At 37.0% G+C, this 22,117-nt stretch overlaps 1 protein-coding gene across 2 annotated transcripts in view; it reads left to right on the forward strand.

The window, feature by feature from the left end:
• Positions 1-22,117, forward strand: part of SOX6 (SRY-box transcription factor 6) — a 369,801-nt gene that overhangs the window by 82,928 nt on the left and 264,756 nt on the right. The window lies entirely within an intron of this gene.

The following is a 22,117-nucleotide window of genomic DNA, read 5'->3' on the forward strand; positions in this document are numbered from 1 at the left end:
TCAAACCAGAATGCATATGCTGTAAATTTAGGATTCCATAATATACTTGGCATAGGTAGATTTTTGCCAAGGAGAATGCAACAAATTATCAGTATAGGCACTGAAACTCGCACAAGTGATTCTGGGCATTTATGACTTTTGATATATTGCCTTTGGGAATTTCTATTTTAGTGTGCTCATTTTGTGCAGGACTGCCAAGTGAAGTCCTTCAAGAGTCCCAGATTTGTAATACACAGATGTTGTCTTTGTTAAGTGTTCTTTCAGAATTCAGATGCGTGGAAGTATAAAAGAAATTTCAACTATTCCAAGAAACAGAATTTGACAGAAGGCACCAAGTGGAAGAGTCTGGAATAGTTAAGACTTCATTTACAGCTTTTCAGCCATAGATGTAAAGGCATGTTGTTGAAGAACAGGAATGAGGAATTGTCTTAAAAACTTTGCTGACTGCTTAGCCATAGGGAGACATGTGATGGCGTTTGTGAGGGCTTCAGTTAAGGCAGTAAGGGCATGAGGTCCATCAGGCTCAGCCAAACCTGAAATCTGAGTTTCTGACAAAAGAGGGGAATGGAGAGAGAGGTATGAGAGGTGCAATGGAGCAGTGGTTGTCTGAAATGGGGTGGAGAGCTGTGAACAAAGGGTATTAGCTAAGGCCAGGGAAGATCAGATCAGGTTGAAGGTCATTATGTGTTTGAGTACAGCAGTTGTAGTAGACTAAAAGGGTAGAAATGACATTTGGGGGGATCTTAGAATATAGAACAGAGATCAAAGTTGGAGTTATGGAGAAAGCTTATAAGTATAAAGAAGATCGAGGTAATTGGTTATTGAGTCAGTGGAATCATACAGGAACAAGGAAGGTTTATTTTATGGCAGTGCTAGCAAGTGATAAAGCAAAAAAAAAAATATTCTTTTTATACATGGGAATAGTTTATGTTAACAAGACAAGGAGTCAGTGTTAGAGCAATGATTAGAATTACTGGACAACACCTCTGTATGAAATTCTTTATACAAAGTTCTTTCTGTAATCAATAATTAACTGAAAATGTGTTCTTCTCACTCCAAGTAGTTATTTACATTGAAATATTTGAATACAGGATGAGAAGAAAGAAATTTTACATACTACTTTCATAAAGAGAGGTTTTAATGAATAGTTCAAATTTCTTTCTAATTCATAAAAAGTTTTAATTTCTTGAGAAGATCCTATAAGTGATATACTGTCATAAATACTCCAAGCATTCTTGTTCAACAGACTTCATTCAAGGAGGTTCAGAATGAAATCTAAATAATTTGATGACTGGATCTAGTTTTAATTTGAAAAAGTAAATTTTAGCATTAGGGTTTTCACTATAAAGGCTGAGTTCTGCCTGTGGGACTCTGCAGTGGAAGGAGGAATTATTTCCAAAAGGCTGGCAATCTTGTGAATCACTCCAGTGGTAAAATATGTAAGATGGTGGTCTGAGTGCCTGAATAACAAAATACCAGCAGATTATGGCTCCATCAAAAAAAAAAAAAAAAAAAGAATGGGCACGTAAACTCAGGTGTTGTTTCTGGTCACTCAGCACTCAGTCAAGCCTGTGACCCACTGAGATTTATTTTTTTACCTAAAAATTAGTACATAAAGAACAGAAAACATAAGAAAACATAAGGTAAAGCAAACTATGGATATAGAAGCATCAAAGGAGCATTCAGCAGAGCCAGTGTGTGCATAGCAGCCACAGGTACCAGGAGGGACATTGGCTGAGTTCTCAGGATTAGTACTGCTTTTTCATTTCCATACGCCTAAAGGAGCTGAACATGAAGATGCCTACTTTTTCACAGAACTGAAGAGATCTCCTGGAAGCTGGGAGATCTTGCAATGCCAACTAGATCTCTTTCCACAGCCTGCCTGCATGTAGCTGCTGCCAGCATGGTGGTGGAAGCTGTGGCCAGCTGTCTGAGATCTCCTAACATCTGTTGCTGCCTGAAAGCCTAGTTCAGGTTCCAGTCTATACACCAGGATTAGCCACATTACTCATCATTCACTGTACTCTCCTGCGTTCTCTACATCTTCACCAAAGCTTCAAGGCTTTAAACACTAATGGTTCTGCAAGAGTAAATTTACTAGAGACTAGAGAGGATGGTAAGAGGAATAATATATACAAATTTATTTTTTCTTTGTCCACTGTCACAGCAGTAATACCTATCTCCATACAGAACTTCAGAATAAAAACCCTGATAATTCAGGTAGTATTTAGTTTAGTGCCTTGGCTGCTCTCTGTTCATATCCATCACTCTGTCATAGTGTTTTCAGTCACGTTTTTCTGATATTTCCCTGAAGATGAAGTTCATGGGGAAAATTGAGATTGAAAGAAGGAAGTCTCTTGTCTTGTCTCTTGTCCAGCCTCCTGCTCACAGCAGAGTTAGATGTGAGGTCTGCCAGGTTACTCAGGGATTTATCCAGATGGGCTTTGCCAAACCCCTAAAGGTAGAGTCAGTATTACCTCACTGGGCAGCCTGTCCCACTGCTCATCTCTCCTAAGGTTTTCTTGAAGAGGTACAAAATTGGATATCTAGGTGGTAATGTATGATAGGTCTTTGAAAAATGGGTTGCCTTAGTGACCAACAATATGCAACAACTTCTCTGCTCTCCTTTCTGCCTTACCTTTTTTCATTTGATACCTCTAGGTAAAGTTGATTTAATCTCTTTTCAGTGGGGAAACTCAGCTCTAATTCTGCAGTAACTATTTTGACTCTACTTAAAGTGTATGCTATTAAATGTAAAAAGACAAGCTAAGTTCCAACAGGGAGCACCAGAAATTTAGCAACAAAACTTAGCTTGTGAGTGTGGTGCAACTGAAAACCCCCGAAGGGTGATTTTCTTCCTATTATGCTTCATGGTAATGCTTTCAGAACTGGATTGCACACAAAAATAAGTATTTGTGTTTGGCCTGGGCTCATGACCTTCAGTTTTTGAGCCTTCTTCTTTCCCTGTACTAGTAAACACTGATTTCATAATTTGTTAGGGTTTTGGTTTTTTTTTTTTGTTTTTTTTTTTTTTTGTTTTTTTGTTTTTTTTTTTTCTGATTTTTTTTTCTTTTTTATTTTTCCTCACTTCTGGAATTGGATTGCAAAGGAAAGATTTAATTAGAATGGAACCTGTCATCCCAAAGGCCTCTGATTTGAAGCCAGCCAAGTAAATAACAGCACATATTGGTTACATTTTGACAATTAGATTTTCTGTGTTGTGTTAACTGATGGTTCAGATCCACAGGGATGTCCACAGGACCCATAGACACCAGCACTGCCTGAGGGCTTTTTGGCAGCTTCAGGGACCATATGAGGCTTGGAATAGAAATGGAACTTGATCTCTCTGCCCATGCTGACTCTGGCTCCTTCTGGGTCAGGGTCAGTGCAGACTGGTGGGGCAATGTGAAGAAGCCAGTGTGGCCAGTGGTGTGTCTGTTCTCAGCATAAATGGAGCCCTTTCAGTTTTGGAGGCTGTCAACCTGGCGTGAGCAATAAATTTACTTGTGGGCAGGAAACAGAAAAGAAAGCAAGACTGCCACATCTGTGTTGAAAGGTCTCTTGTTCATCAGAAGAAGGAAGCAATGTAGGAAATAGAGGAGGCAAGGTCTGAATAATTGCTTTTTCTGGGCTAGAAATGCAGTAACTTCTCTAGCAGATGAATGAAGAGTTGTTTGTCGCTTTTTTCCCCCCTAATTATCTTGAGTTCATTGTAGATATTTTCTGTGGCAAACCTTTTTTCTGTTTATCCAAGAGACATCATTGACTGAATAATCAATAATCCTTTTTCTCCTTCATCTATTCAAGCATAAGACTGGGAGTATTGAGTGAAAGAAGAGGGGGTTACCATCACAAATATTTTAGAACAATTTACAGTCTTTCTCTACTGGGTAGTTGAGAGGAAAAATTTTTGAAGGTTTTCTGATATTTTCTTAATTATTACTACTTTTGCTGTAGGTTTATAAAAATGTATTCTTTATAGAATTAAGTTAGTACTGAAATATCAGAATTAAAACTGATAATTCTAAGACATTAAGTATGCATTCATCCCTCGCTTTTTTCCTCTGCTCCTTAGTTATGTCTCCTCTTTGTTATACCATGGTCTAGATTCCTCCTGTCTTTTTATTTGATTTGTTTAATCTCTTAAATTGAGACAAGGGATTTATATAATAATTTCGACAAAAAAAGTCCAGTAGCAGTTTGAATCCCTAAGTCTTTTTTTCTCTTAAAAAATAAATTTACAAATTGTAACAATGTTACAAGTCCTAGAGCTGCTTTTATTCCTAAATCCATCTTTAAATTATATCAGCAAATATTTCAAGAAGAGAAACTAAAATGTAGAAAACTCAAATAGAATTTTTTTTGTTGTTTTGAGAGATCATTGAGAGATTTTTAAGCAGCTATCATTTTTCCTATCACTTCAGTCATTGCAAGTTTTTTTCTGAAATATTATTTAAAGTAATACTGGCATTTTATTCTGTGAAAAGCTATACATATTTTGCACATTTTCTGTATAAAAGTGTCTTACATAAAAAGTTAAAAAAAATCAGACATAGAAACATTACTTGCTACTTGGCAAGCTGCTTTTTTTCTTGCAGCAAGACACAGAAGTGGATGCACTGGCATTTGTCATGTACTGCTCTTCCTAACTTCTGTCTTGGTTCTGAGAGTTTGAACTGTTTTGGTGGCTGCTGTGATGCCCAGTCTGACACTACTTTTAGCAGGCTTGTGCTGCACTTGCTCCAACTTTGCATTGCCCAGTCCCTGCCTCTGGATTCCCAAGTGCCCTTTCTCATCATGTAGCCTTAACGTTCCCAACTCATCTGTCCCTAAATTTATACTAGTTTTGCATTGGTCACTTTGGTCACTGAGCCATACTCTCCCCTGAGTGGGCATGGCCTTTCCCTTCATTCTGTAATATAATACTGTGTTATTTTTCTGCAATCCCGACCTTACTGATGATTGAATATGCTGAAGATGTTTTCAAAACCTCTGAAGTAGGACAAAGAGAAAAAAACCCTGTCTGAAATGCAGTAGAAGTATGAGCTGCAGAATACATTACTTTTGGATCATATTTATTTGCTGAATGGATAGTGCAGAAGTGACTTCACATTTCTCATTGTTGATTTAAAAGCACAGTCCTCTTGCAAAGAACTAAATAATCACATGGAATTCACTGAGTTACTGTGGCAAGAGGTATAAAGCAGGCAGAATAGATGTAAAAGTGTTAGGTAAGGGTTCATAACACTGTGGCAAAACCCTATGCATATTAATCTTCCACAAACCTTCTTGTTAGAGAATAACTCCTTCCTCCATTTCTGAGAGAACTTTTTCTCACTGAAATAATTTTATAGCTTATGCAAATTATCCTAACAGAAATGATTGTCAGAATACATTGGATGAATGCTTATGGTTACTAGTGTTTATTGTTACCGATAAAAAAGAAGTTAATATAGAAACTGGTCAAATAACATGAGAAATTTGGGGAAATTCAGCTTGGTCCTGACCCAAGCTAGGATTGAATAAGGCTGAAGCTAGGGAAGACCTTGCAGGATGTCTTTATAGGCCTCTGCCTGGCTCAGTCTGCTCTTGAAGAATATGCCACAAAGGGAAAGAGAAAACTGTCCATGGCTCTTTTTTTTTTTTCACAAGCTGCTTCAGCCTGAGTGCCCTCTCTGCCTGTGGGAGAGAAGTGGTACCGATCCCGTGTGTGTTAGAGCCTGAGATCACATTTTGAATCAATAATCTACAGGAAATTAGATGCTCTTTAAAATCCAACTGAGACACAGATAGCAATGCTTTTGATAAACATTACTGAATTGTGGCCATTTTACATTTGTGTGCATGTGTACACACACACACCCACACCCCTGAGGATGTGATGTGAAACAATTTGTGACCTCTTTGGAAATAACAAGGTCGCTGTAAAACAATTTGCTTTGTTAGTAATAACAAGGTCATGGTAAAGCAAGTTGCTTAAACAGGCCAGCAGTGAGATGTGAGGATGTGTGTAGTATACACCTGAAGTGAAACTGCTCGCAAAGACGTGGGAACATGAATTAAACATCATGTACATAAAGGAGTAACCCTAGGGAGAGTATATGTGACACTGTTACAGGATTTGTTTAGCTCTGGAAACGTCTATATTTGAATTGGCAGAAATTGTGCAGAGATCTCCCAAACAAGTAACCTAGTCAAGAGCAATAACCTAAAAGTAAGTAGACTGTAGAATAACATGATTGTTTAGTTAATGTAGTTTTTAGTATAAATAGAGTTTCAAGTCAGCATGACTTTAGTGCTGACCCTCCCAGCACATGAAAAAAAAATATTAACACTTGAAACTAACAGCATGTTAGCAGCTAATTCATGCATTATTTCAGTATCATTCATAAATTACTTTTGAATCCTTTGACTTAAGAAAAAGAAAATCCCACAAATCCTACTTTTGGTCAAAGCATAAGACCATAATTAACTTGGCATGGGCTTTTGAATTAAGAACACAGTGTTCTGAGCTTTCTTAAAAAGCTTTTAAAAATGTTGGGGGAATACTTTCGTAGAGCCTTATTGACTGAGAGGAGTTTAAGATTTGTCACATATGAAGTGATGTTAATTAAATATTGTTATTCCTTTCTGTCAATCATGGAAAGTTAAGCTTTTTTTATTACTTGAACAAAAAGAGAAGTGAAACAGGTGAAAGTATATAAAACAGCTGTGAGGAAAACAGGAGGAATAACGTAGTAGGAATTTAATGAGTCAGAATTTATGGGGGATGCAGGAGGTTTAGGTGCTAATTGCAAAGCATTGCATTTTTTGCAGTACTAATACCATTTGAACATTTTTTACTTTTTGGGTAGGTATCATTTACTTAATGAATGTAGAAAATAAATATAGTGGCAGAAGGCCAGTTTTTGACACATACATATGCTTTACTTAAAGTCATATTTGCAAACTGATGTTTCATATGGCTGTCACTGAAACCTTCTTTTTATTAAACCAAAATGTTGTTAATCAGAATCCTATTCAATGATCCCTCAGCTCTTTCAGATGCTCAGGGTATATTTTTAAGCCAAATGAGTTATTGTTTAACTAGGTATTTAAGTATTGCCGATAATGTCTCCCCAGACTGTGAATTTTAAAATTATTCATGTTTATATCTTTTTATTCCTGTCAATGTGCCTATGGGTGTGTAATAGGTGGAAGAACATCTTCAAGACAAAGCTTTCTAGAACTTTGCTTTCTGGAAAAAATGAAAATTGGACCCTAATTACACAACTTGAAATGCTGGTAATTAAAATCCATCAACAGACATCATATGTTCTATATAACTATTACAATTGACAGTTCTAAGGACAAAATTGAGAAGCAGCTACAAACCTATATAATAGTAGCTAAGTTATATTGTTTCATCAATGTATTAGGCTTGGACAATGTATTATTGCTATCAGTATTCAAACCTTTGAAGGTATAAAAAGTACACAGGAAGAAATGTTGAGCTTATTTCAAAGTTTCTTGTTTTCTGCTTAATGGGGGAGAAACTCCTGTGTGAACAGAATTAAATCAATGTGGGAAATTCTGCCTCTAAATCTTTTGTTTCCAGGCTCATCATGTTTTCTCGTGGGTCTTGGGAAACAGTCTGGCCCATGATGACCTAGATTTGTGAAAGGCTGCTTCAAAAATTTCAATGCTTTTGAAATTGTGTAGGTACAATGCTTTATGAAATTAATCTCTTCTTTGGAATATGGGGAAATCTGTGGCAAAATGATGCCTGTAGTTAGTTTTTTTTTTAACTTCATCTTGGATAACTGAGGAAATATGGGTGCTTTGAACTAGAATTCCAGTTAGCAAAAAAACCCAAAACAAGTATAAAATCCCCCCAGTTTTAATATTGCGTGTATTAAAGCAACTTAATTTGCATCTGAAATGTCATGTTATAAATATTCAGTATGGTTTTTTTATTATTTAGGTGTTATTTAGGTATTTTTTCCCTAATACAGTGATAAAGTTTTCTTTACCTGAGTAATGTGCTCTGCTGTGAGCTGGAACCTCCAGAGGCCTCTGCCAACTTACCTGTTTCTGTGGGACTTTACCTCCCTGACTAAACCTTGTAGGCTGAACTGTTGAGCTTAAGTGAACGAATGTCTACAGGCTGAATTAAAGAGGCAGGTTTTTCAAGTGAAGAGCTCTGATGGACTGGCTGGAAAGGGGCATATAACATGTACTGAACATTGGCACTTCATTTTGACTTGATTTTGCTTATAATCAGGTAGGATTTTTTAAATCATAAACTTCCCTTTCTACATTCTTGTACATTCAGATAAAATTCTGAAATATTCTAGTTTTCTTATTTCATTAAAGAAAAATAACCAAAATATTACTATCCCTCAGCCTTCTTAAGTGCTCTAAATTTTGGAACTAGGAATTCTGCATGTCCCCTTTGGATTGGAAATATCACAGCATCTCTAGCACTTCAGAAAATCTGGGAGAGGAGAAAGCTACTCAAACCTGGAGCTGTTTTGTTCCACAGTACAAGATATCACCAATTAGCAATTAAATCAATCTATTTGACCTGCATTGGCTATTTATTTTCATACTGACTGGTAAGTAATGCATTACACATCTTTGAAAAAGCCTGTTATACTTTGATCTGCAAATATTTTATTAACAGAGGCTATAAACCACCAAGAGTGGCTCAATTGTGGGTGATTTTTTCATGCTTATTTTGATGATATAGCAGTATCATGGGATGACATACTGTAGTGAGTGAGGATAAATACGTGTTGCCAAGGTCTAAACAGCAGCAATATGGAAGTAATTCAGCAGTCAGTTGCACTCAAAGTTTGAAATCTGTGCTGTATTAGAGGTATGCATAGAAGCTGTGTTAATTGCTAGCTTGTTTTCCATATGGTTCTGTTTTAATGGAGCACATTTGTTGCAGATGGTTGGAAAGTGGGTTGGACAGTGTCTAAACTGGCTATGACTAATTCATACAGTGATTATACTATACTTTAATGTTTAACAGTCCTCTTTGTAAACTTCTTTCATTCACAGTTCCCTTGCCATTGAAATGTGGTCCAAGATAGCTGAAAAGTATTCTTCTTTATTTAAACTTGGCCTTAGAGAAGAGCAAGAACACAGAGTGTGTAGTCATCTTTTCCCTGATTCAAATTCAAAACCACACCCCAAACTTGGTTCTTCAGATGGGTTTATCTCCATTATTATTATGGTTTGGTGTGCATATTTTGCTGAGGTAATGGTCTCTAAGAAGAGCCACTTGAGGAACTGAAGTGACCTTAACAAATGCTAAAATTGGCTTTGTTCACACCACAGTGCTTTTACCTCTTCACTGGTTTGCAAGTAGGTGTAGACATTTTGGGTACCAACAGCCATTTCTTGTTTGAAAGCTGTAAAATTGCTAACTTGGACTTGAGGACACTGAAAATTTGTAGTGTTGAGGTGAAACTGAAGGAGCAACTGCAGCAATAGGGCCATGGAATCATTAAGGATGATGTTGTAGACCAGCTTAATGCTGACATGTGTGACAGGAATCTTTTATATATTAACTTGGTGCTTTAATGGGTGTTCTGTGAATGCATGCTGAATCTCAGGAGGAAATTAAAATATAGAAGATTGCCCAGCATTGTTGTAGTTGATTTTTATTTGGATCTCTTGTGACAAAGCTTGTAAAACTGACTTTCCCTTTGCTGAGGACTACAAGTGAATATCACAGTCAAACTCCAATCGATGGTTCTTTGTAAAGGATAAAAGGGCTCTATGGTTCAGTAGGTTTCTCTACCATTTTTACTGTTGTTTTCTCACATTGTCACTAAAATATTCTTTTTGTTATCTGAATGGGACATTGCTGACTGGCTTAGCTCTTTTTACCTGATTGTGTGAAAAGTCTTGGTTAAATCTGTGAGGCCTTGGAGGCCCAGTAACCTGCTAAGTGCTATAGAGCCTGAAAGACATTATGTCTTTGGACTAACTTGTCTCTTCTACTTACAGCTGTATGTGATAGATAAAAAAAAAAACCCTTACACATAAAAGACTGGGGTGAATGTAATTTTAATATACTTGTGGACATGTTAATGAGTAGCTGTTTTTTCTTACCTGAAAGTATATAAAAATCCAAACAAATAAGTTGTATTTTATAGTAGGGCAGAAAAATAGAGCAGGCAGTCTTTACAAAAAAGCCTTTTTCTCTGGCTCTATCACAAACCTGCTCAATTGGAATTGATAATTTGTCTGAAGTGGTTGGAAATCCACTTAGTATGGCTAACAACGTAGAATAATGTAGGTAGTTTGGCAGTTAGCACTAGGATGTCTAAACTACAGCTTTGATGCAATAATACTATAACTTGAAGATTTACCTAATTTATAATTTTTCCCAAAGCTCTCGCACGCTCTGCGCCACTGCTTGGCACGGTGATTTGTCTCTGCTATCTGGGGTTTGGTTTGAAACATGTTTGCATTTGATTGGTGTTTTTAGATTTTGATAGCTGCTAGTTCCTCTCCACAGAAGTAACCTTTTAAAATGTCAGTTTTAATGTACAAATTTTATGAGAATAAAAAGATTTTTAAAAATACCGATTTTAGACTCCTCGCTGCTGAGCTAGTAGTCAGCTGCTGTTGTCTCAGGCTGTCTTGGAAAATTAAGTCAGTGCTCACTATAATAAAATGTGTACTCTGGACTTCATGGGAAGAAAAAAACACTTTTCTTTAAAATTCTTTTTCTCTAACTGTTGCACAATGGTCAAAGTAATCTTCTGTCCTTTTACTTGTTGGTATTTACCCTCTTTCCATCCATCCTTCTGTCTGTCTCTCTACCATGTCCTGGATTTCCTACAAGTAGGAATTCCTCTCCTCTTAGCTGATAGTTCTTCCTGAGAGGAGAAACATCAGGTGCAAAAAAAATTTCATCTTGTGGTCTGCAATGGAAAAGCCTTACAAGTTAGGCTGTCTGGCTTACCAAATACGTCATGGAAAATAGGATTTAAAGCATTTTTCCCCTGAAGGTGACATAATATTTAATTGCCACTAAAAGATCTGATAATTTTCTGTAATCTTAATTCTTGTAATTTGCCATATTGGCTAGGTTGCTGTGTAATATGCTCTGTAAGAGAGGTGACACTGAAATTCAAAAGGAAGGGAAGATTAAGCTTTACCCCCCACCCCCCGCCCCCTACTTCCAGGGTCCCTTGTTCTAAATCAGAAAAGCACCATTTGCTTCAGGGAGCTGTGTGTTCAAGCTGCAGTGACGATCACCAGTGATGGGAAGGGAGAGTATAATAATTTAAAAAAACCCAGCAAAAACAATCCCATCTAAAACCCCCTTGAGATTGAATGCAAGCCTTTTATTCTTTCCCTTCTCAAAGCTCCTGTATAAATTGTGAACACAGATGAAAGAATTATAGAAGGGAATGTGTTCAGATCTTAAATATCAACAAGATATATTTGGTTGTGATATTGTCTCATATGGAAGTAGCGAGATTTGCTTTATCATCTTCCAGGTATGTGTCCTAAAATTGTATCTTTTTTGGTCATGATTCTTTTCAAAGAAGTATCAGAGCTACGCCTTTTCATTTAATTGCACTAAAGTGTTGCCCTAAAGTGGAATAAAATATTATTTTTCTTTACTAGTTGGTATAGAAAAACTCATAATAATATTTTAACTCTAGTTTGTAAAGATCTTGCCATTTAAACACTATGAAAATCTTCCCTACTGCAGGGCAGACAACTGTGAGACTGTGGTATAGCAGGCATCCACCATAAATTTGATACTCATACTCATGAGTCCTTCCTATTTCATACAAAGAATCAGGGAGAATAAAAACCAGAAGAAAACCAGCACTGAATGGATTTATGAAATATCCACGTGTAAAAGAAATAAGGAAAGATTACCTTGGTCTCCTGTACTGGCCTGTGCTAAAATTGCAATGCTGAATGCTGATCAGATGCTGTGGGTTATAGTGGAATGTGGAGATATTATAAAATCAGGATTCCTTACAGATGTACTCCATTATTTTTGAAGTCCTATTAATTCCCCAGGTGTTTTGGCTAACAAAATAAGGAAAGGACCCTTTTAATGGGGGCAAGAAGAGACTTTACTGCTCAGCTTGTACATGTTATGCAGTTGGACTGATGGGCCACTGTTCAGAGAAACATGGGTGGGAGGCTGTTTTAAAAGAAAATGAAAAAACATTTGTTTAACTGCATGGCAACACAAACATTTTACCAAGTGAAGGCTGACTGTGTATTTCATTATGACAAAAGGTGCAGACTTGAAGGGAAAAAATAAAGCAAAATGCCATCTTTCTAGGATTTAAGATATTCACTCTATATGGCAGTATCTTAAACCTTGCTATAAATTTATGCTTTTAACTCTTTAAATTCTCACATCCCTTTTCTAATTTGAAGAAGTCTGTTGGAAGTAACTGCTTGCCAACATTTCCCATCAAATACAGATGCTAGGCAGAAGTTCCTGCAGTTTTGTAGGGAGTTCCTGGGCTCACCCAAGCTGTTGCCATTCTCATTTTCCTCTCCTTATTTCTGCTCCCTCCTCCTTTGCTGAGGCATCTGTTCCCTGAGGCTGTTCATATGCAGCCCTAGCTCTGTTCTGCACCTTGTGGTCCTCTTTTAGGTAGCAGAGCAGAGAAATGCCTTTGTATTTCTATCTGCTTTTAGTGGTTAGCTTTGAAAAAAAGGCTGAAAACACAACCTAATGTTTTTGCTTAAATGTAACTATACATGTGGGTATATATACCTATATACCTATATATATATATATATATATATACACACCTATATATATATATATATATATATACACCTATATATATATATATACCTATATATATATATATATATGTATGCACACACATGCATAGGTGTGCATATATAAAAAAATCACAGAAAGCCATTTAGGATAATCATTTCAAAGCCCATCTGGGATAGTCATATTTTTCACAAATGTTGAAGAAACCAGGTAGTTGTACAGTTCATTCTTTGTGGTTACCAGCAAAACTTTTATAGATGTGTTAAGTTGGTGGAATGTGAAATTGATTACAGTAATTAGAAAATGTAGGTGGTTTTACTCATTTGCATCACTTTGCTTACTGAACTGCTTTAGTTTCCATGACCATGATAGTTTCCAGCTGCCTTGCAATAGACATTTTGTAAAGAATTAGATATACCAAAACAACACTTTTTCAAAACCTATTACCCCAAGCTCTTTGACAGTGAGCTATAAATGAGTCTCTGTGCTGTGATTTACGGCATTCTCTTTATATATATATATATATAGGTTACATTTTGATTTCCACTCTTTAGAAAGGAAAGATTTAAAACACTGATAATTATATGGGAAGAAAAAAAATGAGTGCTCAAAGACTGGATGGTGCATATCATTTAACTGTGACAGGTATACCTTTTGAGGGGTGTTTAATGTGTGAAACTTTAATATATGGAACTTTGAGAAGTCTAGTGAAAGTGCCTGTTTGCAGCACCTTCCAGACCTGAAACACTATGTGGCACAGCTTCAGAAAGATTTGTCAGCCTGAAAGCTGATGCAGCTGGAGCAGGATTTCAGTCTGAACCTAAGACAGATATGGACAGGATATATCATGTAAACATAGTGCACTCGCTGTCCTGGCTTGATAAATTTGTCTGTTCTGATTCACTTTGTAATAAAACAATGTAGAGGTATAACTGGCTGATTAGGTATTGAAAGCTCCAACATCAGAGAAAGAAAATTACACAGACAATCACACACAGAATTGCTAGGTTGGAAGAGACCTTTAAGATCATCGAGTCCAACCCATGCAATTAAAACCAAGCAAACCCCCAAAATTTTATGTTAATTTTTTTGGTTTCATTTTGAAGTGATCCCTGTTTCATACTGCTTAGAGGTTCAGATTCTTTCATTCCTCCTTTTTTGCAGGAGATCTCAAAGCAGTAGAGAAAGGTGATTTATAAAAATGTTGTTTTGCTTGTTTTCCACTGAGGTAAACCCAGGCACAAAGAGATAAATAGCATGCCAGATACTGAATCAAAACTAGGCCTTGCACTTTTGTGTGCTTCCTTCACTAGACAATACTGATTAGGATAATTTGACTAGTGGGAAAATTGTAGGCCAAATGCTAAAAGTTGCCCAGTGAATCATTCTATGAGGAGATATGGAAGTTCACCACATGGTTATCTTGTGGGTGTAAGTCTGACACTGTAATTGTATATGTGTAGTGGTTTCTGTCTCTAAGCTGTGCTGGCTTCAACAGCAAACAGAAATCCCTAACAGATTTTTTTTTTTATATATATACACATACCTATACACACATAAAATATGAAATAGTTTATCAAATTAATTTCTGACACTCATTATAAAACCACTGAAGAGTTGCATAGATCAGTATTCTTTTTCAGAAGACAGTTTAGACTATAATAGTCTTATCATTTATTGAAATCAAGTGAAAAAAATCAGAAGGATGGTGTTGACTGTGTGATTTTTTTCTTCCATAATTTAGCTAGCTTATCCTCAGGACTTAAAAAATTAGCAGATATAAAAATATGAAGGCTCCAATTGTGAAGGGTGTTTAACACATTGAGTGAGAAGTTCAATGGTAATTCAGGGGTAAAAGACCCCAATTCATAGGGTACCAAACCAAATAAGAAATTTGTAAAGGGTTTGAGCACTGTTTTGTGCATTGTATTGCAACTCAGATAGAAATGGAGCTCTGGAGCAAGGTTGGTATCTAAGGCTGCAAGAGACTTAAATAGTAAAAAGAATTTCTAGTGGTGAATGTGGCAATCTGAATTAAATTCAGATATTTAAGTTGCTTGGTCCTGTAGTTAGGGCTGCAAGAGAGCTGGTTGTATGGCCCAGAAGCAGAGTTTTCGAAACCCAAGGAGCAGACAGTTCTGCTTTCTCTCAGCTGACAGACGCAAAAAGCTGTGCATACAGTGATGCCAGTACGGACTGACCAGGCAGACCAGGATGCAGGGAACCTGTAGAGAAGGACACATGGAAAAAACAGAGAGAGTTTGTGCATAATAGGGCAAACCTAGAGAGCAGCTGCTGGTGCTTAGAGATAAGAACCATTCTTCCTTCACGGCATGTGAAGATAGAGAAAATTGTTGCTCTGTGCAAGCTGTTAATTTGGACAAGAGAATTTCATTCCACTGTACGACTGGTATATAGGTTCCATGATGTATATGTATTTCCATACTGTATAGGTTACATTCTATAGATACACATGCATATATGTAACCACACATTAATCTAGGGGGCTACTTGAGTAAAGAAACAGCAGAAACTCACTTCCCTTTTCTTCCTCTCTTTGGTTCAAATCTCCTTACATATTGTGCACGAAATTTCAATGACTTGGTGACGTTTTTTCCTGGAGGTACATTTTATTTTGCTGTCCATCAGTGCAGAGCATATTGTGACTTTTGCTTGGCTGTATGAAAGTAATGCTGAAAAGTGATGAGGAAGCAGATTGTCATTGCTCAGTGTTGGCCACCAGAGTTCCCAGGGTCAACATGACAGAGCACTATAGTTACTCAGAGGTACAGTTTAATGAACCCAGTTGAACTTGTGATGTGTCCTCCAAGGCTAATCAGTGCCTTGTTCTGCACCAAAGCAGCAGGACTGTGTAGTATTGACTGCTTTACCAGTGTATCCAATGCCTTGAGAAGGCTGACCTAGAACAGTGGCTAGACAGAGTTAAAGGATAAAGTAGGTATTAAAAGGCCTCAATGGATCCATCTTGGGCAGCACAAGAGCCCAGCCAGGGCTGTACCCAGGATGAACCCAAAATGGTCACAAAATGGACGACTGGTCACAGGATCTCTCACTTTTATAAGTTCTGGTCCATTTGCATATTGGAGTTAATTGCCCAGTTATAGCTTCAGCTCATGAAGTCCCATCCTTCTTGTTTTTCTCTCCACAGTCCACCATTGTTTATGCTCTTGGGCCTGAAATTAAGGTAATTTGTCCTTGGTCCCCAGCTAGAGAAGGAATTGTTTTGTCTACCTACTCAGTGAAGAGAGCTTGCCATCCCCTTATATGAAGCTCAGAAATACACATTAAAGCAGTGCAGAATCTGAAAAATATAAAAGCTAAAACCTGGGGCATCATTTCTACTGTGATATGCCTCTAGCTGCTGCTGTGACAACCTGACTCTTGTCAGGCTCCTGCACTGGATTCTTAGATTACTGCTGTTCTTTTACATGCTTTTCTACGTAACACATGGATATGCAGCAAAAAAACACAGAGCATGAAGTACCATATTCATGGAGGCACAGACTGTACCTGGACAGCTCTCTAGCTGCTAAATGGGAAATGATGTAGATAATTTGCTATCTAAGCAGCTCTGATCTTAAAGCATGAATTCATATTCTGTGTAGGATACTAATGTAGATTTTATTACTTGCTCACTAAAAGAGTGGTGGCATACTTAATATATTTTAAGGAACAAATGGAACTTTTGGGAAACATTGTACTTGCATTGTGCATATCAATGCAGTAGCCACACCAAGATGCCTCTAAAACACACTGTTAGGTTGAATTCTACAAAGGAAAATAATGAGAATTTCCTGGCTGTGAGTCGTCAAGGATAGAGCCACCTATCACTATGCACAAAGTCTGTTTTTCTTTACGTATTAGCTCTTTTTTTTTCTTCATAAATAAACTTAGCAGTGTGTTTTCTGTCTCAGAGAGGTGGTTTTATTCAGGAAAAAATAACAACTAAGAGGCAGCCAAAGAACACTAGTGGATGATACATATGTCTGTGAAAACAGGTTCATGTATCTTAAGATGTGATTATCTTGGCTGAACCGAAGTTTAAACAAATAAATAAATGGTTGTACTGGCTGATGACAGTGATATCTCAAAGTTGTAGAAGACTACTGTGGAGTTGACTATTTCTAGCAAAATTGAATGTAGCTATGTAGATAATTTTATTAACAATTTGTTTGCCACTTTTTAAGCAGCTCATGTATTTGAGTGTTAAGTAAATTGGGTTTTCTATCTTTACAAATAAGTGTACTTTCCTTTTTTATGTAGACCATGTAATCATGTTAATATTTTCCAAGGCAAGTTGTTTTTATTTTTCAGGATTGGGACTACATGGTAAGGGAGTATAGTGGCAAAAATGTGTCAGAATCTGTGTAAAAAGACAAGCAATACAGATTGTTGACACATAGGTTTGAGATGATAATATATAAAGGACCATGAATATGGTTTAATTTGCTTAACCTGGTAATTTATCTGGAGAGGAATTGGATTGTGTTTTTCATTGAGTAGCAGTTTTGTGGACACTGGAATTTGAATTCACACAGTAACTTCCCTCCAGGCTGATGAACTTGTAAGTAAAATATAATGCAACAAAGGATTAAAAATTACTGAAAAGAGACTTTGCAGTCAATTTTGTCCCTTAACGCTCAATTAGGGATGACTTGAGAAAGGCAGGAGATTTCTGGGAATGAGCAGACATCAAGGCCAGCATAGCTGTTCAACATCTTATCCAACTTCCTACTAAGTGTGACCTCTGAGGAACGCTGTCAACGCTGTGCTGGTATGTCTGGAAGCGCTTGGGCCACGATCTTTGTGGCGAAGATGTCAAATTACAGGGAAAGTAGTTTTTCCCTCAACTGTTGGTAAAAAGCGGGTCAAGTGGGGTTAATCTTGACTGCTAATGATTCTGGCCTTTTCAGGATGGTATTATTTGTGGTGCTGAGCAGCTGCCTCTGCTGCTGCTGTTTGGACCCAGTGTTGGCACTGAAGGAGAAGCTTTGCTTCTTTGTTGGTGTCAGGTTGTGTTCCTCTGGATGCTGGGTGACATTTCAGCTTGCCAGAGATGTGGACTGCATGGCAGGGGAGGACTGGGTCTGTGTACAGTTTTGGTGGCACAGAAGACTAATGAATATTTCTGCAGTTCAGAGAAAAGGAAGTTACTTAAAGCTTTGTTTTGTCACTGGAATGTGAGGGTTCTTTTCTTTTGAAATTTTGTGTGAAGTAAGTTTGCTAAAAATCCAATATTCAAAAACCTAGAGCCTCAAGTACCATGAGGTTTAAGGAAATGTTTTCTATTTGATTTGAGTCTTTAAAGACACATTACCAGACTTCCTCCTGTAGCATATTTTAAGAAAATATCATCATCTAACCACACAGGTTCATTGAACCTGTGTGTTCAATGAACTTGTTGCAATGAATGATAAATTGGGAAAGGGCAAAAATATACCTGTATTTGGGGTGTTTTTGTGTATTGCTGCCCTTTTGTTGACAAAGAATAAAAGCAAAATTTATTACAGCAATTTGGGGCTGTCTGCTTTGAGATATACAGAAGTGTATCTGTAGCTTCTGCCCAAAAGGGGAAGAATATTCCATTCTGAGCTTTCCTCTGTGCCTAGCCCTGCTATCACCTGGCCCATGGTGATTTCAAATGTTTTTCTCCTGCCTCTCAGTGTCTGAATGGGCACAGACTTCTTCCCAGTTACCATACAACAATCCCTTGTGCTGACTGCTGAACTCTGATCTTTGGCTGGATGCACTCTTGTTTCTTTAAGCACATGTGGTGCAGAGCTGGGTAATTCATAAGAGCTGGGTGTTACTGGTATTACTACTACTTGAATGAGTCTGTATTATTTTGCACAGCAGCGTGGTCACCTGGCAGCAGGTCATTAGCATTTTAAGTTTCTTTCCTTCACAACAATGCACAACATGCTAATTAGAGGGTTTTGAAAGCTAAGCAACCTGGTTTAAAATCAGACATTTTAATTTGCAGCTTTAATGGCTATATTATAATAACTGGCTTGGCTTGGGGCGAAGGGGAGAGAAGCATTTCTCATGTTCCAGTAGAAAGGTCCAATATAACAGAGGTTGCCAAATTAAAAACCTCATAATTTGACCTTTGCCTGGGATAAAAGGCTGTTTCATAACAATTTCCTTTTGTTCTTTGTTTAAGCCATTACTCCAAAAGGAGCCTCCGATTAATCTAAGTAAATGCATCATTACAGTCCTAATCCATGTCCTTCTGTCAGTGTCTGTTTTAATTAAATAAGAAACACTAGCAGAAAGATACCATGCGCAAAGCTGTGATTGGAGAAAGAGGGTTGTTTGATCAGGGTGAGATTAAAAGAGGCTTTACTGTTTTGTCCTTTTGCTCTGGATGCCATAATGTAGGTTAAAGGAAGAAAACTTGCCTAATAGTTTAGCACATTGCACCCCATTGCAATATCTAAATATCCAGATTTACCCATGAAACGGTCTCAGACACTCAATTAATTATATACAGAACATTCAGAAACAGATGATATGGCAACTTGGTTTGAGTAATTTGACACATTAATATGTTTGGGACTGTATGCATGGTTGGCCAGAAATTGTATTCAAGTTGCAGGGTTTTTATATTAAATAAAACATTGATTAAAGCTATTTAGGTATTTTCTTTCTTTTTAGTACTTGTGGCTCACAAATAGTAAACATGATCTACTGCAAGCCCCTGATTTTTTTTAAAAAAAATTTGTTTCTCACAAAATCAGAACACATTTTACAACAGTGAAGGATTGAAGGATCTACTTAATAAATGTCATAACATCCAACTAGTTAATATTGCTAAAGCAATGCATATGTAAGAGACTCTTCCTCAAGGTAGTGTTTCAAGATCCCTGTGGCGAGGGTTTTCTCCCATATCCAGGCCATTATTTGATGTAATGAAAAGAGAAAGTGTGCAACACAGAGATTAATTAATTTAGCCTAACAAGATGAAGATAAATGAAGCAAAGCATGGATTGAATGAAGCAAGAGGTCTTATTTACAATTTAGTACTACTTTATATTACACATTTTTCAATTTACAAGAGAAAGGAGTTTAAAGAAACGGTGTTCTGCCAACGCATGTAAGAATTTTTTTTTATTTTATGAACAGTTCCTAGAACTGCTGAAAATACCTTTTGGGTTAGCCTTTAAGTTTTCCTCTCCTATTTTTTTCCCTTTTCACACTCATTTTTCTCAATTGGATTTTAAAATATGTTGATAGGAATGAGAAAAATTAAACCCTAAACTTTTTCCCATTGAAATCAATAGCAAATTGCCAATGGAAATTCTTGCAAGCCCAAATGTTACAGTTTTTCATTGTTTAAATTAATCTAGAGTCATAGCTTATTTTTGAGCAATTTGTATGTAGAAAGATGCATTAAGAGGCATAACTATAAAAATACAATAAGATGTGATTTTTAGCTTGCATTCCAAAATGTAAATTCATTGTTGCGTATGTTTTCACCTGTCCTATTGCAATGAAAGCTAAGGGAGGAATCCAGGACAGTGTTAATTAACAATGATTTTATGTAATAAAATGATGATTTTTTTTCATTTGGGAGAGTATTTTTTCTCAAGACCATGTTTGTTTTAAACATTTGTGAAAAGCTGTAGTTCCTAATTTCTAAAAAATTAAAAATCCCCCAAGATTATAAGACATGTCAGAAATTTTAGATGTCTCTTCTTCCCAGTCCCAGATTTAAATAAAGACTATCCAAAGCTAAGAGTAAGATACAATTTGCATCAGTTCAGTCACTGCATCTCAAGGGGTATATTATTCAGTTTCCCAAAGACAAAATTTAGGGTATAATTCTATAGAGGTGAACAAAAAAAAATAAGGTCTGTAATTTTTAATATTTAAAAACTAATTAACAAAAAAAGTCCCATGTTGTGACTGATTAGAGATACCTTTTATCAGTTTGTCCTAAACCCTGAATTGTAAATGGCCAAACTTATTAGGCATTTTTTTTTTTAAATAAAACATCCTCATTTTTACAGATGAATTGGGTCTGTCCACTATTTGACCTTCTGCCATGATTTCTGTCTGCAAAGGAAATGCCTGCCTTCCTTTTGCAGCAGCCAGACAGGACAGCGTTATCTACAAGCAGTGTCACTACAAGCAGTGGTCACCACAAATAGCATTATTATGGTCCCTATGTTTTTATCTTGGGGGTCATGAACAAATCCATGCAACTGCTTCTAAAGATTTCAATAAATAGGACTTTTTATCCAGACAATTGGCTTTTATATTACTTTTAAGCAAAACTACTAGTCCATCAAGAGTTTCAAAAGGAAAACAATTCTACAGAGTGCTGGTATGGCAGCACAGACCAATCATTATGGCACCCATTCTCCACTCCTTTATTTTTCAAGTCCACAACAATAGGTTGTTGATTCAATGGACAAGACCAGAACAATTAAGTTCTCTGTTTAGCAGCAGTGCAGCATTTTAATGCCCTCCTCTAATAATGGTCTCATTATTGTTATTCTAAGACTGGGCCTCAGGAGGAGGAATATTTGCTGGAGGTACGTCATTATTTTGCAAATTTCGATTAGCTCATCATGTTGTCTGTACTGTGAAAATCGTAGCTAATTAGGGCAGTCAGACTACCAGCTTTTGAGCTTATGAGTTAAAAGGTAGCACACTTGATAGGCCGATGATGTGAAAAAGGTGGTAAAAAGAGGGATTAGAGCAGTTGCCTTAGTAACTCTAACTTCCATCTGTGCGGGAACAATGGACCTGTGTTTCTCCACCACCTTGGTGTAAAAATTGGTTTTGTTTTGAAAGGAATGGGCTTTCTATGACAATCTGGAATTCAGCCTAACAGGGTGCAGTTTTAGTTGTTAGAGGAGACCATTGGAGGATACGAAAGATGAAAGGTCATGGCGAGCTCCAAGGACATGAAAAGTCATTGTCTCCTGTAACAATAGTGGATTGTTTGGTCCCATTATTTCCAGCCAACTACTCAGTCAGGTGATAGAAAAGATACTACCAGTTTAGTCAGGTGGAACAGGAGAGAAAGATAATGCACCTACTACAGAACAAAAGATAACTATAATTCGCCTGTATTAAACAAAGTTGCACTTATTTGTGGCCATCCTCTGAAGAGGGTTGTTTACTGACTTAGTATTCCAGCCTGCTTTGTTCAGCACTGCCTCTGTAGGGCATCACATCTCTGGGAAGCAATCCAATGTGTTAGAAAATGTTGTTTAAACTTTCTTCCCATGAAGAGGAGTCCCCAGGAGTACCACTGATGTGATACTTAACAATAAATTTACTTGTTGTAGCTTTCTCACATTATTGGTGTTC

Source organism: Vidua macroura, chromosome 6 (genome assembly GCF_024509145.1).
Source record: "Vidua macroura isolate BioBank_ID:100142 chromosome 6, ASM2450914v1, whole genome shotgun sequence".
NCBI classification, from domain to species: Eukaryota; Metazoa; Chordata; class Aves; order Passeriformes; family Viduidae; genus Vidua; species Vidua macroura.